The sequence below is a fragment of the Schistocerca gregaria genome, chromosome X (genome assembly GCF_023897955.1).
Source record: "Schistocerca gregaria isolate iqSchGreg1 chromosome X, iqSchGreg1.2, whole genome shotgun sequence".
Classification (NCBI taxonomy): Eukaryota; Metazoa; Arthropoda; class Insecta; order Orthoptera; family Acrididae; genus Schistocerca; species Schistocerca gregaria.
In genome coordinates, this window is record NC_064931.1 from 871,045,642 (window position 1) to 871,058,136 (window position 12,495).

Consider the following 12,495-nt stretch of genomic DNA (forward strand, 5'->3'; position numbering starts at 1 on the left):
TCACATTCAATACTCCATAAATACACAAAACATCACAGCTAGAAAAAAAAAATTAATTACCACCAGGAAAATCCGGAACTGCAAACTAGATCGGCCAACCCCTCCCCCCCCCCCCCCCCACACACACACACACACAGACACACAAAAACCAACTCATAAACAGCGTGCCGTAATGACATTCACACACCACAACACCTTTTTACATCGAAGCAGACGGGTGGAATCGGACGCTTCCATTGACCCCTCCTTCTACTCTGTAGATGAATATCGTAACAGAGACTGATAGACCAGCTTAGGTAAAAATTCTGCTATATTTCAGTTTTGACAGCACTTGGTTGCAACAGTCAAGATCGGGTATTCTGTGTATGATAAATTTATTCTGACAGTGTATCAATTCTGTAAATATTAGCAGTTACTGTAATACATTCACATATCTTGACAATCTCCTGACAAATGATGAGGATAATAATTATTATATTCAACTGTGTTACGTTATACTTCCTGACATGTTGTTTGTCATTCGCGATGGCCAGCGGCTATTTCCGAAGAAGTACGTAAATATTTGTTCGCTCCAGTAACTATCGTCTCTGAAATACCACCGGGGTCTAAGACTTGAGTCACTGTGTCAGGAACAGAGACACGCAGTTATTCCGTTACCAACTTCCAGGTTACCTGTAATGGTAGTCCGATAACTGCCAGAGAGCGAGAACTGTGAGCCAATAACGATAACTGCCAGAGGAAAATACCGATCTCTGACAGTTATTTCCATAGTCGCTCGAATTCCTTATGGTACCTCTCTTCATACTACCCGTCCAAGCTAAACTGACATATGAGGCGGTGGCTTAAACGAACGACCGTCTTGTTAATGCCTGTACTGCAGCTCCTATCAGCCACCGCTCGGACATTATTTAATTGTTTGTGCTAAAAGTAACAAAGACGCACGATATAGTACACAGTTCTTATCAACAGATGGCGAGCAGTCTCACAGTTATTCCCATGGCCTATAGAACGCCTTCCAAATGGTCTACCCTCTCCTTCGTTCCTAGCCAGACCTCCGATGAGTTGACAGGAAAGCGTAGTACGATCTTCGGTCAACAGATGGCGCGAGGCATTGTTGACATTAGACAGTTAATGAAATAACTCCCTGTATCAGAGGAACGGTTATCGCAGTAACCGTCACTTCTCAGTAACCGGTTATTTCTATCAGTTACGTTATTTTTTTGCCACCTCTACTTTCGAAGTTCCTAAAGTGACCATCAGTATGGAAGTTGTTACAACGAACAAGGGCGGGCCTCCTGCTCAATTCAAAGGTTACGTGTATCTTAAACAGAGGGAATCTAAAGAAGGTGTTATTACAAGGATGTGCTTACGCCGAAAAGCGGATCATTGCAAAGGAAAGCTGCTTTCGAGGAACGGAGAAGTATTGAATGTATTAGAACATCTCTGTGGACCACCTGACGATGCGGCTCTGAAAGTGAGAAAGCAAGTGGAAAGGGCGAAGTGAAGGTCTCGAGAAGAAACTACGCAGTTATAGGAGATGTACGCGGATGAAATGGGAAATCTACATAATAAAGTTTATGACTTTGTTACAGTCATGCCTAATTCAGAATCTATGAAGAGAACCATGCGTCGTCGATGGAGTCAAGAGCGGGGGAACCAACAAGAGCCTAAGAACTCTTATGAAATTGAGCTTCATGAAGATCGATTAAAAATGAGAGATGGCAGTAGTTTTCTGCTGGAAGACGATAGATTAGAGGTGAGAATAATGATTTTTAGTGGAAGCAAGGGAAAAGAAAGTTTAAAAACATGTTGCCATTTTTTTATGGATGGAACATTTAAGAGATGCAGCAAGCAGTTTGTACAGAACTACACCATACACGTATACTTAGGATGCCCGATTAAAGAAACAAACATTCTTCCTACTGTATTTGCACTGCTCCCTAATAAGATGAAAGACACATATGTTCGTCTGTTTCGTTTGATAAAACAGGCAGACTCTGAGTGGTGTCCTAAACAAGTAAATGTGGACTCTGAGGTAGCTGCAATATCGGCCATTCGTCAAGTTTTTCCCACAACTGAAATAAATGGATACTGTTTCCGTATGAAGAAGAGTTTATGGAGAAGAATTCGAATTCTCGGTCTAACTGAGGAGTACCGCTGAGAACGAGGATTTAAGACTTCACGTCAGCATGTGTGCAGAGCTGGCAGTTGTAAAACCGGAGGACATAAGAAATGGATCGATTGAGATTCATGCAGAAGCTCCTGATAACAGAAGGTTCTCTCAATTTTTTGACTACTTTGTGGATAACTGGCTAGAGAATGAGGATATCGCAATAGAAATGTGGGACTGTTACGGAAAAAGGCACCAAACGACGAATGCTGTTGAAGGGTGGCACAACAAAACAAATAGTATTATTGGATACCCTCACCCTAGAATCAACTATTTGGTGGAGTGCTTGAAAAAGGAAGCAGAGTTCACAAACTGCATGCACATGAAATTGGAAATGAATCTTGAAGGTAAGAAGAGGAAGAAGAAGTACTTGAAGCTGTATAGTGAGAATCGTAAAGAATTATGAAGAGACTGGCAACAGTAGGCCTTGCTTGAAAGCCATTGCCCATATTCAGAAACTGGACTAAAATACGTTAAAAATAAACTATTAAAAATTATAAAGACCACTGAGTCCTCGCAGATTACTGAGATAAAATTATCAAACATTGAAGCAGCATTATCAGAGCTAATATTAAGTTGTATTTGTAAATAGAGTGTACATTAGTTCAGCATGTTTAGGCTGATTTCACACACGCATGAATGGTAAATGGTCATTTATCATTTGACGGTCCAAAGCCTGTGGAAAGTGTGATATGAATCAGCCTTTAATGTAAAAATTAAAAAGTGTTTCAAGTCTCACAAAAGTATCCCTATTGTTGTCACATTAAGATAACTTTTTTCTGCCTTCCAATAGTATGGCCATACTATTAAATAATTGTGAGTTCTAAAATAATTTTCTGAAACTTCAGAATTGTAACTATCACCTAAAATATCATGGTTTGTTAAACTGATAGTATACGCTTTTGTAAAAGAAAATGGGAACTGAACCTTTGAGTAGCACGTAAAATTGACATCCCAAAACTGATCTGATTCTAAGGTTGACAATTTTGGCACCTATAATATTTTTATTTAAGTTTAGCTGCAAACATTTATAGTAGATGTAAATCTACCTAAGTACTTTTTTCACTATTAAAAACAGTCTTGATAACGATTTATTTATCAAGATGACCAGTTTCGACCACTACTGTGGTCATCTTCAGACCATTGAGTAGGAACCTCTTTCTGTTGGAGAATCTAGTAGTGATTCTCCAACAGAAAGAGGTTCCTATTCAATGGTCTGAAGATGACCACAGTAGTGGTCGAAACCGGTCACCTTTATAAATAAATCGTGATCAAGACTGCTTTTAATAGTACATATTTGGAAGACATTGATCACTGCCTTTCCCGTAATGTATTCAAAAGTAATTCTACTTAAGTACATTTAGATATAGTCAAAAATTAAAATTTGTTACTAAATTGTTGATTATTTTTAAACAGGTCTGTAAAAGCAAGGAGCTTACGACTGAAAATTAATTGTTACTAAAGAACATCAGAATCAAATGTATTAGACCTACTTTTCTTATACATTAGAGACTTTTTTAAAAGATATTTGATCATTTCCTCTGTCACTGACAGTGTAATTTCAGTTGCTTTGCAACACCAGGGATATCTACTTCTAAATTATGTTTGCAGTTGCTCTCATTCCGAATTCTGTAATATTTACTTCGGCTTCTTTGGTGAAGGAATTTCGGAAAATGCATTTACTAACTCCACTTTAGTGGCACTGTCATCAGTAACATTACCGTCGCTGTCGCGCAGTAAAGGTACTTACTGAGCCTTTCCGCTGGCTTACTTAACATGGGACCAGTATCTCTTTGGATTTTCCGCCACATTTCTAGAGCGAGTTTCGTTGTGGAAACTATTAAATGCATCTCGCATTGAAATCCGCACCAAATTTCGAGCCCCAGTAAAACTTCACCAATCTTGGAGATTTTGCGTTCGTCTAAATTATACGTGCCTTTTGCGGTGCTCCTGCGACAGCTTTCTGTCGTGTTTTGTGTACCATGAGGGATCAGTTCCGTCTCTTATTAATTTATTTGGTATGGATATCTCGAGTGCTGTTGATACTATTTCTCTGAACTTAAGCCACATATGGTCTTCATTTACATAGTTCGGAAGTATTGGAGGCTATCTCTTAGCAAGAAATCACCCGAATTTTTAGCTGCTTTTATAAATAGATATATTTCCCGTTTAGTTTTGGTGAATTTCTTTGTTGCGGAAGTGAGCCTTGCTACGACTGTGTGTTCACTAATCCCTGTATCCGTCGTGATGCTCAGGATTATTTGTGGCTAAGAGGTCAAGTGTGTTTTCATCACCATTTACAATTTGAATGGCCTCGTCAACTAATTGTTAGAAATAATTTTTTAAAAAAGCATTAGGACAATTACGGAAGTTGTTTTCTATTTACAAGACGGTATATGAAAATGTGTTATTGTCAACATGCGGAAGGTAGATTGGATTAACTGCCAACTATAATTGTATGAGTAGGGTACCTATTTGTGATGAGACTCAAGTTTTCTTTGAACTGTTCAGCAACTGGTTCATCTGAGACAGGGGATCGGTAAAATCAGCCAGTTACACTCCTGGAAATTGAAATAAGAACACCGTGAATTCATTGTCCCAGGAAGGGGGAACTTCATTGACACATTCCTGGGGTCAGATACATTACATGATCACACTGACAGAACCATGGGCACATAGACACAGGCAACAGAGCATGCACAATGTCGGCACTAGTACAGTGTATATCCACCTTTCGCAGCAATGCAGGCTGCTATTCTCCCATGGAGACGATCGTAGAGATGCTGGATGTAGTCCTGTGGAACGGCTTGCCATGCCATTTCCACCTGGCGCCTCAGTTGGACCAGCGTTCGTGCTGGACGTGCAGACCGCGTGAGACGACGCTTCATCCAGTCCCAAACATGCTCAATGGGGGACAGATCCGGAGATCTTGCTGGCCAGGGTAGTTGACTTACACCTTCTAGAGCACGTTGGGTGGCACGGGATACATGCGGACGTGCATTGTCCTGTTGGAACAGCAAGTGCCCTTGCCGGTCTAGGAATGGTAAAATGATGTGTTCGATGACGGTTTGGATGTACCGTGCACTATTCAGTGTCCCCTCGACGATCACCAGAGGTGTACAGCCAGTGTAGGAGATCGCTCCCCACACCATGATGCCGGGTGTTGGCCCTGTGTGCCTCGGTCGTATGCAGTCCTGATTGTGGCGCTCTCCTGCACGGCGCCAAACACGCATACGACCATCATTGGCACCCAGGCAGAAGCGACTCTCATCGCTGAAGACGACACGTCTCCATTCGTCCCTCCATTCACGCCTGTCGCGACACCACTGGAGGCGGGCTGCACGATGTTGGGGCGTGAGTGGAAGACGGCCTAAGGGTGTGCGGGGCCGTAGCCCAGCTTCATGGAGACGGTTGCGAATGGTCCTCGCCGATACCCCAGGAACAACAGTGTCACTAATTTGCTGGGATGTGGCGGTGCAGTCCTCTACGGCACTGCGTAGGATCCTACGGTCTTGGCGTGCATCCGTGCGTCGCTGCGGTCCGGTCCCAGGTCGACGGGCACGTGCACCTTCCGCCGACCACTGGCGACAACATCGATGTACTGTGGAGACCTCACGCCCCACGTGTTGAGCAATTCGGCAGTACGTCCACCCGGCCTCCCGCATGCCCACTATACGCCCTCGCTCAAAGTCCGTCAACTGCACATACGGTTCACGTCCACGCTGTCGCGGCACTCTACCAGTGTTAAAGACTGCGATGGAACTCCGTATGCCACGGCAAACTGGCTGACACTGACGGCGGCGGTGCACAAATGCTGCGGAGCTAGCGCCATTCGACGGCCAACACCGCGGTTCCTGGTGTGCCCGCTGTGCCGTGCGTGTGATCATTGCTTGTACAGCCCTCTCGCAGTGTCCGGAGCAAGTATGGTTGGTGTGACACACCGGTGTCAATGTGTTCTTTTTTCCATTTCCAGGAGTGTATTAATTTATTCCGGTTGTCGAATATAACCTCTGCCCATACAAAGTCACAGGAACTCTCTGCTTCAAAGTCGATTGTGAGCTTAAATTATTTTTCCTTAAGTTGTCCTTCTTGTTTCTGTTGTAGTGCAGATAATTACAATAACGGCTTTTCCCTCCAGAACCTAAGATGCTTTCTCTGTGACCGTGTAAATACCAGAGCTAAACAGTGTAAAACAACACCTCACGTTACAAGCGTAACATTCTGTATTACTTCATTTCCTTTTTTCTAACATTTTAAAATTGTAAGTCGACTTAAGATGACATGTCAATCATAGATGTTCTTATCTCTATTTAGTGAACGTGTTTTCAGTTATGTTTTGAACATTGTCCCGCTACTCTTAATTAACTAATGTTTTTAGAGAGTAAATTAATATGGAGTATGTCGTTCTTCTTTTCAAACATTCGCATACCCATTTATTCTTTCCCTGTTGTCTTTTGGGTATGCAGTTGTAGTAATTAAAGTAGGCACAAATACAGTGATCAAAAAGAAATGATTAGCGTACAGTCGCATTCTCGTTACATCGTTCCTTTCTTGTTGCTCCCATGCCGATGGACTGTTTCTATCGCAATCAGTAAGCGTGAAAGGAAGCTACCGTACAGACAGAGAAATCTATATTTATACTTGGCAGAACTAATTACATACTGACATAATCGTCGGTATTGATTTCGTTTCCCAAAAGTTATAAATATTTCAATTTCGGAAAAGAAGCTCTGTATTTGGCCAAGATGTCGAAGAAGAAGGTACCTTACGTACTGGTTGTACCGAGTAAGATGTGGACACGGCGGTTTGAAAGCGGAGAGAGGTAGTACGGGGAAGGGCATCCCTTACCTGGGGGATCGCTACTCAAGCTACCTGGCCAAGGGGCAAGTGTGGCAAATGTCCGGCTTGGCAAATGTCCGGCGTGGCAAATGTCCGGCATTCGTGTGGAACCGCACAAAGGCAAGCGGAAGTGAATGACCGTTGCGCGACTGCAGCCCACGTGTCGACTACCGCAGAACAGGGTGCGAATCCCAGCAGTAAAACTGCACATTGGCTTAGTTCAGCTCTGAATAAGCTAATTGAAGGGAATGATAAACTTAATAAACGTTCTGACGAGCAAAATAAGCGTTTTGATGAGCAAAATACCGCGTTTAATACTCGTTTTTATGAGCAAAGTACTGCGTTTAATGCAGTGCAGGCCGAAACTAAGAAATACTTGAATGAGCAAGAACAATTGATTCACAAGCAGTTCGAGGATCGAGAGAAAGTGATAGGTGCACGATTTTACAGGAGTTGGCGGCCGAATTGACGCCATAATCACGGAAAGTCCTTTGAGAAATGACGCTATGCAAAGTGAGGTGCGCGAAATTCAAAAAAATGTATCTGACCATAGTGAACGCGTAGAGGTTTGAGTAGCTGCACTTGAACATGACCTCTCGGATGAGGAGAACGGAGTCAGTGACAGAAATCTAATAAAGGACGTAATAAATGAAATCTGTAGTGAACAGACGGAGCTGCTGCAAAAAGTTTGTCAGCACGTAGCGCAACAAGAGAATCAGACTGACAAACTCGTAGGTAGGATTGATGACTTAGCCAGAGCTGTTGACAAAATCACATTGCGAGTAGATGCAAAATCCGATCGAACAGAGCCAATAGCGATTAGTGACAGCCAAGAGGTCCAATCACTACTCCGATTTAAGCAGGCTCAGGATAATTTAGCAGAACTAATGAAACAGGATAAGGTGCAAAGGAACAGTACGGTCACTTCGTGGAACGACAGTGAAGTAGGCACCGCCAATAAAAGACGCCGTACTGAATCAGAAGAAACTAGGGAATTGGAAGAGCGATTATGTAGTATTAGATCTCCTGTGGTATCGTACATGCCGAATCGATAGACATGAATGAGGAAGAATGTAAGCGGCATTTCGTGTCCGTCTTAAATTACTCGGTCTTTCCTGACTCCAGTAACCATCAGCACCCCTGTGTGTGGTTACGCCAATTTGAAAATACATTGCCAGCTTCGTGGGGAGATACATTGAAAATATGTTTTATGTGTAACCACTTGAGAGATGAGGCGAGTGCACGGATGCAAACTGCAATCCGCGACTGTGTTACGTACAAAGATTTTACATGGGCCTTTCTGCACGAGTTTTGGTCCAAAGGGATCCAAGAACGGATAAAATTGAATATTCTGATGAAAGAAAACTGTAAAAATAGTCCGGAAAAGAACCCAGTTCGTTACTTTCGCGAGATGATTAAGGATAATCAGTATTTGGATGCGCCATATTCAGCTGCAGAATTTGTTAGGATATGTCTCACGAAATTACCTCCAAAACTGCGGGGAGAAGTTACAATAGTGGCTCGAAGTATGCAGATGTTGTGGCGTTCCAACGACTTTTCCAAGAATTAGAGGAAGAGATTGGTCACAATGGGCCTAACGAAGTGAGAAGGTATGAACAGGTACGTCATCACAATTATGAGCGAGAGCAAAGGAACCGACAAACTAATTACGTTCTGCACCGACATTTTAATCACGGGCGTAGTAGAGGCTTTGCAACGCGAGGTAATCGTGGACATAATCAGTACCGGAGAAATTCCTGTGGGAACGAAGCGAGATATAATCATCCCTCACCGCCAGCTGGTGTAGAAATACGATCAGCTGACCCACGTCATAATGCGAGGAGTGTCGATGGTTCACGAAAAGCAAGATGACTGACAAGTCCGACTCCTGAGTGTAGTGATCCTGTAAATAGTGGAATAGTTTTGTAAGTAGATTATGGCGAAATGAGAGAGGTAGTATTGGAAGAGAACGAAGAAATTGACGTGTTTAAATTACCCATTGTAAGTGTACTTGTAAATAACATTATCATCCCCTGTGTCTTGGACTCAAGCAGTCAAGTGTCAGTTTTGAGGGAGGATGTTTACAGTTGTTGTGGGGGAGAGATACGATGGCCGACGTTGACATTACAGAGAACCACAGTCCACGGAGCAGTGCAAGGAAACTGTCTTGAGGTCAAGCGTCAGAGCCATATCGATTTCCAATGTCAAGGGCAGGTGATGAGCGTAGTATTCTTGATTGTGTCAAAATTGACAGTTGAAACCATTTTAGGCTTGGGTTTCTTGAGGAAGTGTCGAGCTACACTAAATATATGCAATGGTTTCGCTACAGTAGTAATTGATGAGGAGGAACTACATTTGAGATTTGACGAATCGGTGGCCTCCTTTAAATTATCTGTGGAATCCGAACATCAACGGGAATATGGCTACCAGAGGCAGGTTGACTTACAGAGCGAGTTGGCGCGAGTGAAAACAGTCAGTGACGAAATTATAGAAAAGAAAATAGAACTTATCGAAGCAGGTAGTGTACGTGAAGGGTTGAAGACGATTTTGCAGAATAACTGCAGAGTGTTTTCAGGGCATACTGGCACTATCAAAGACTTCGCTTACAAGTCCTAGGTAAAACCACATAAACAGTTTTTCGTACGACCATGGATAGTACCACTTGCTAATCGAGAGAAAGTATCTGTAGAGATCGATACCATGTTAGGACAGGGAATAATGGAATGTGTTGTAACTTCTTATAATAAGCCCATAATATGTGTTCCCAAGAAAGATGGATCAGTGAGACTTGTCCTCGATTCGAGGCAACTGTATACTAATATCGACACGGAAACTGATCGGCCTGAGACGCTTGATGAACAACTGCAAAAGTTCCATGGAGTGACTGCTCTCAGTTCACTCGATATGAGGGCCAGCTACTGGCAGGTGGAGATCGTTGAATCTTGCCGACAAAATACGGCATTCCTTTGGTGTGGGCGTTATTACGTCTTCCGCAAGTTGCCATTCGGCCTTAATGTGTCTTCAGCCGCTTTTACTCGGGATTGCATTGAGCACTGTCATTCCCGAATCATTGCGGAAGAGGATAACTCTTTACGTCAACGACATATTAATTGCTGAAAGGACGTGGCAAGATTATAACGAAGTCCTGGATCAGGTACTACAAGCGTTTGGTAGACATGGTGTTACAATCAATCTCCAAAAGTCCGAACTCGGCAGGGGAGAGATAAAATTTCTTGGGCATATAGTGACACCGGAAGGTATACACCCCGATCCTGAGAAATTGAGTGCAATTAGAGAATATCCTGTGCCAAAGCCGTGGAAACGGCTGCGAGCCTATTTGGGGTTAATTAACTTTTACAAAAAGATGGCTCTGAGCACTATGCGACTTAACTTCTAAGGTCATCAGTCGTCTAGAACTTAGAACTAATTAAACCTAACTAACCTAAAGACATCACACACATCCATGCCTGAGGCAGGATTCGAACCTGCGACCGTAGCAGTCGCTCGGTTTCACTGCAGCACCTAGAGCCGCACGGTCACTCCGGCCGGCTAACTTTTACAAGAGGTTCATTAAGATTAAGGAGATTTCCACCCTACAGTTGTGTGCCCTGACCGGAAAGAAGAGTTTGTGGAAATGGGACGAGGTTGCACAAAGAGAGTTTGATAGTTTGAAGGAGGAATTATTGTATGCACCTCTACTTGTGCACCCAGATCTTAGTAAGCCATTTTGCATGACGTCAGACAGTTCAGGGAGCGGTCTGGCAGTGGCGTTGTTCCAAGAATGGGAAGAAAATGGTGAAATAATACCTCGACCGATCGCTTTTGCAAGTAGGGTGCTAAACAAAGCCAAGCAAAATTATACTATCACTGAATTGGAAGCATTAGCAATCGTATGGGGCTTCGATAAATTCCGGTACTATCTGTTTGGAAGAGTCACAAAAATATATACGGACTGCAATGCGTTGCAATTTCTTATGACAGCTAAGTTGACCCACAAGAGATTAATGAGGTGGGCCATGTTCCTTCAGGAAATTAAATTTCAGATTATCTATGTGCCTGCCCCCAAAATGTGGTGGCAGACCCACTATCCAGAGGTCCTGTTGGTGTGACACAGAGTGGTGATGGTGAACCCAATGAGAATATTTATGAACTGCTGTATATGCGCTGTGTGACCTTCGAAACGTTCATAGGGAATGCCCTGATTAAGATAGGAGGTGAACAGGACAAAGATCCCAATTGACAAATAATTAAAGAAAGGCTAAATAACTAAGGGTAGAGGAGGCTCCAAAAATACTATATGATAAAGGATGGTATCCTGTTCTATAGAAAACATCGAGATAAAGGAAACTGGTTGGTATGTATACCTGATGAAATCGTAAACAAATTGATTTGGTACTACCACCTGGACTACAGGGTGTTTCAAAAATGACTGGTATATTTGAAACGGCAATAAAAACTAAACGAGCAGCGATAGAAATACACCGTTTGTTGCAATATGCTTGGGACAACAGTACATTTTCAGGCGGACAAACTTTCGAACTTGTCCCTAGCATATTGCAACAAACGGTGTATTTCTATCGCTGCTCGTTTAGTTTGTATTGCCGTTTCAAATATACCGGTCATTTTTGAAACACCCTGTATGATCACTTTGGGGCTCGAAAGTGCAGTAGGAAATTGGGAGAATCAGTGTACCTTATTAGTGTGGAGCGGAGAGTAGAAAAGGTACTACGTACGTGTGCAGTGTGTCAGAAAGCGAAGTCCTCTACTGTCTCGTGTAAGGCTCCAATCTTTCCGATTGTACCGGACAGGTTAAGGGAATTTGCGGCCACGGATCTGTTCGGGCCTTTGCCGCGAACAATAAACGGATATAAATACGTATTTGTGTCGGTAGAACTAGTGTCCAAGTACGCGATCTTTGTGCCTTTAAGGGAAGCTACGGCGAGGACAGAAGCTGCCGCTTTTGTTAAACGATTCCTGAAAGAAGTGGGACACGTATATAAAGTGATTGCGAGTAATGGACCACAATACATGTCAAAACTGTGGCATTCTACACTGAAGAGGAGACGTATTGGGACGATTTTTATATCCAAATTTGAAACGGCCTCGAACCCGACCGGGAGGGTTATTAAGGAATTGGGTAAACTCTGTCGAATTTATTGCAATCGACATCACAGAACCTGGGATGCGTGTTTGGGTGACTTCCAGAACGTCATTAATGAGTTTGCCACATGGAAGTACTGGCCTATGTCCTATCTAGCACCACCTGACAGAGTTAGGGAGTTGGTGGAGGGAAGCAAAGGCACAGTGAAACTGGCAACTCAGCAATTAAAGCGATTCATAAAGAGGCTCTAAGTCGACAAAAGAGGCAAAAGGAAAAGATAAGCTGTTTAATAATGAAAACTGGAGACAAAGTATTAATTAAAGGTCATCGTTTATCTAATAAACACAGGTTCCTTTCTAGCAAGTTTTTTAATGTGTATGTGGAG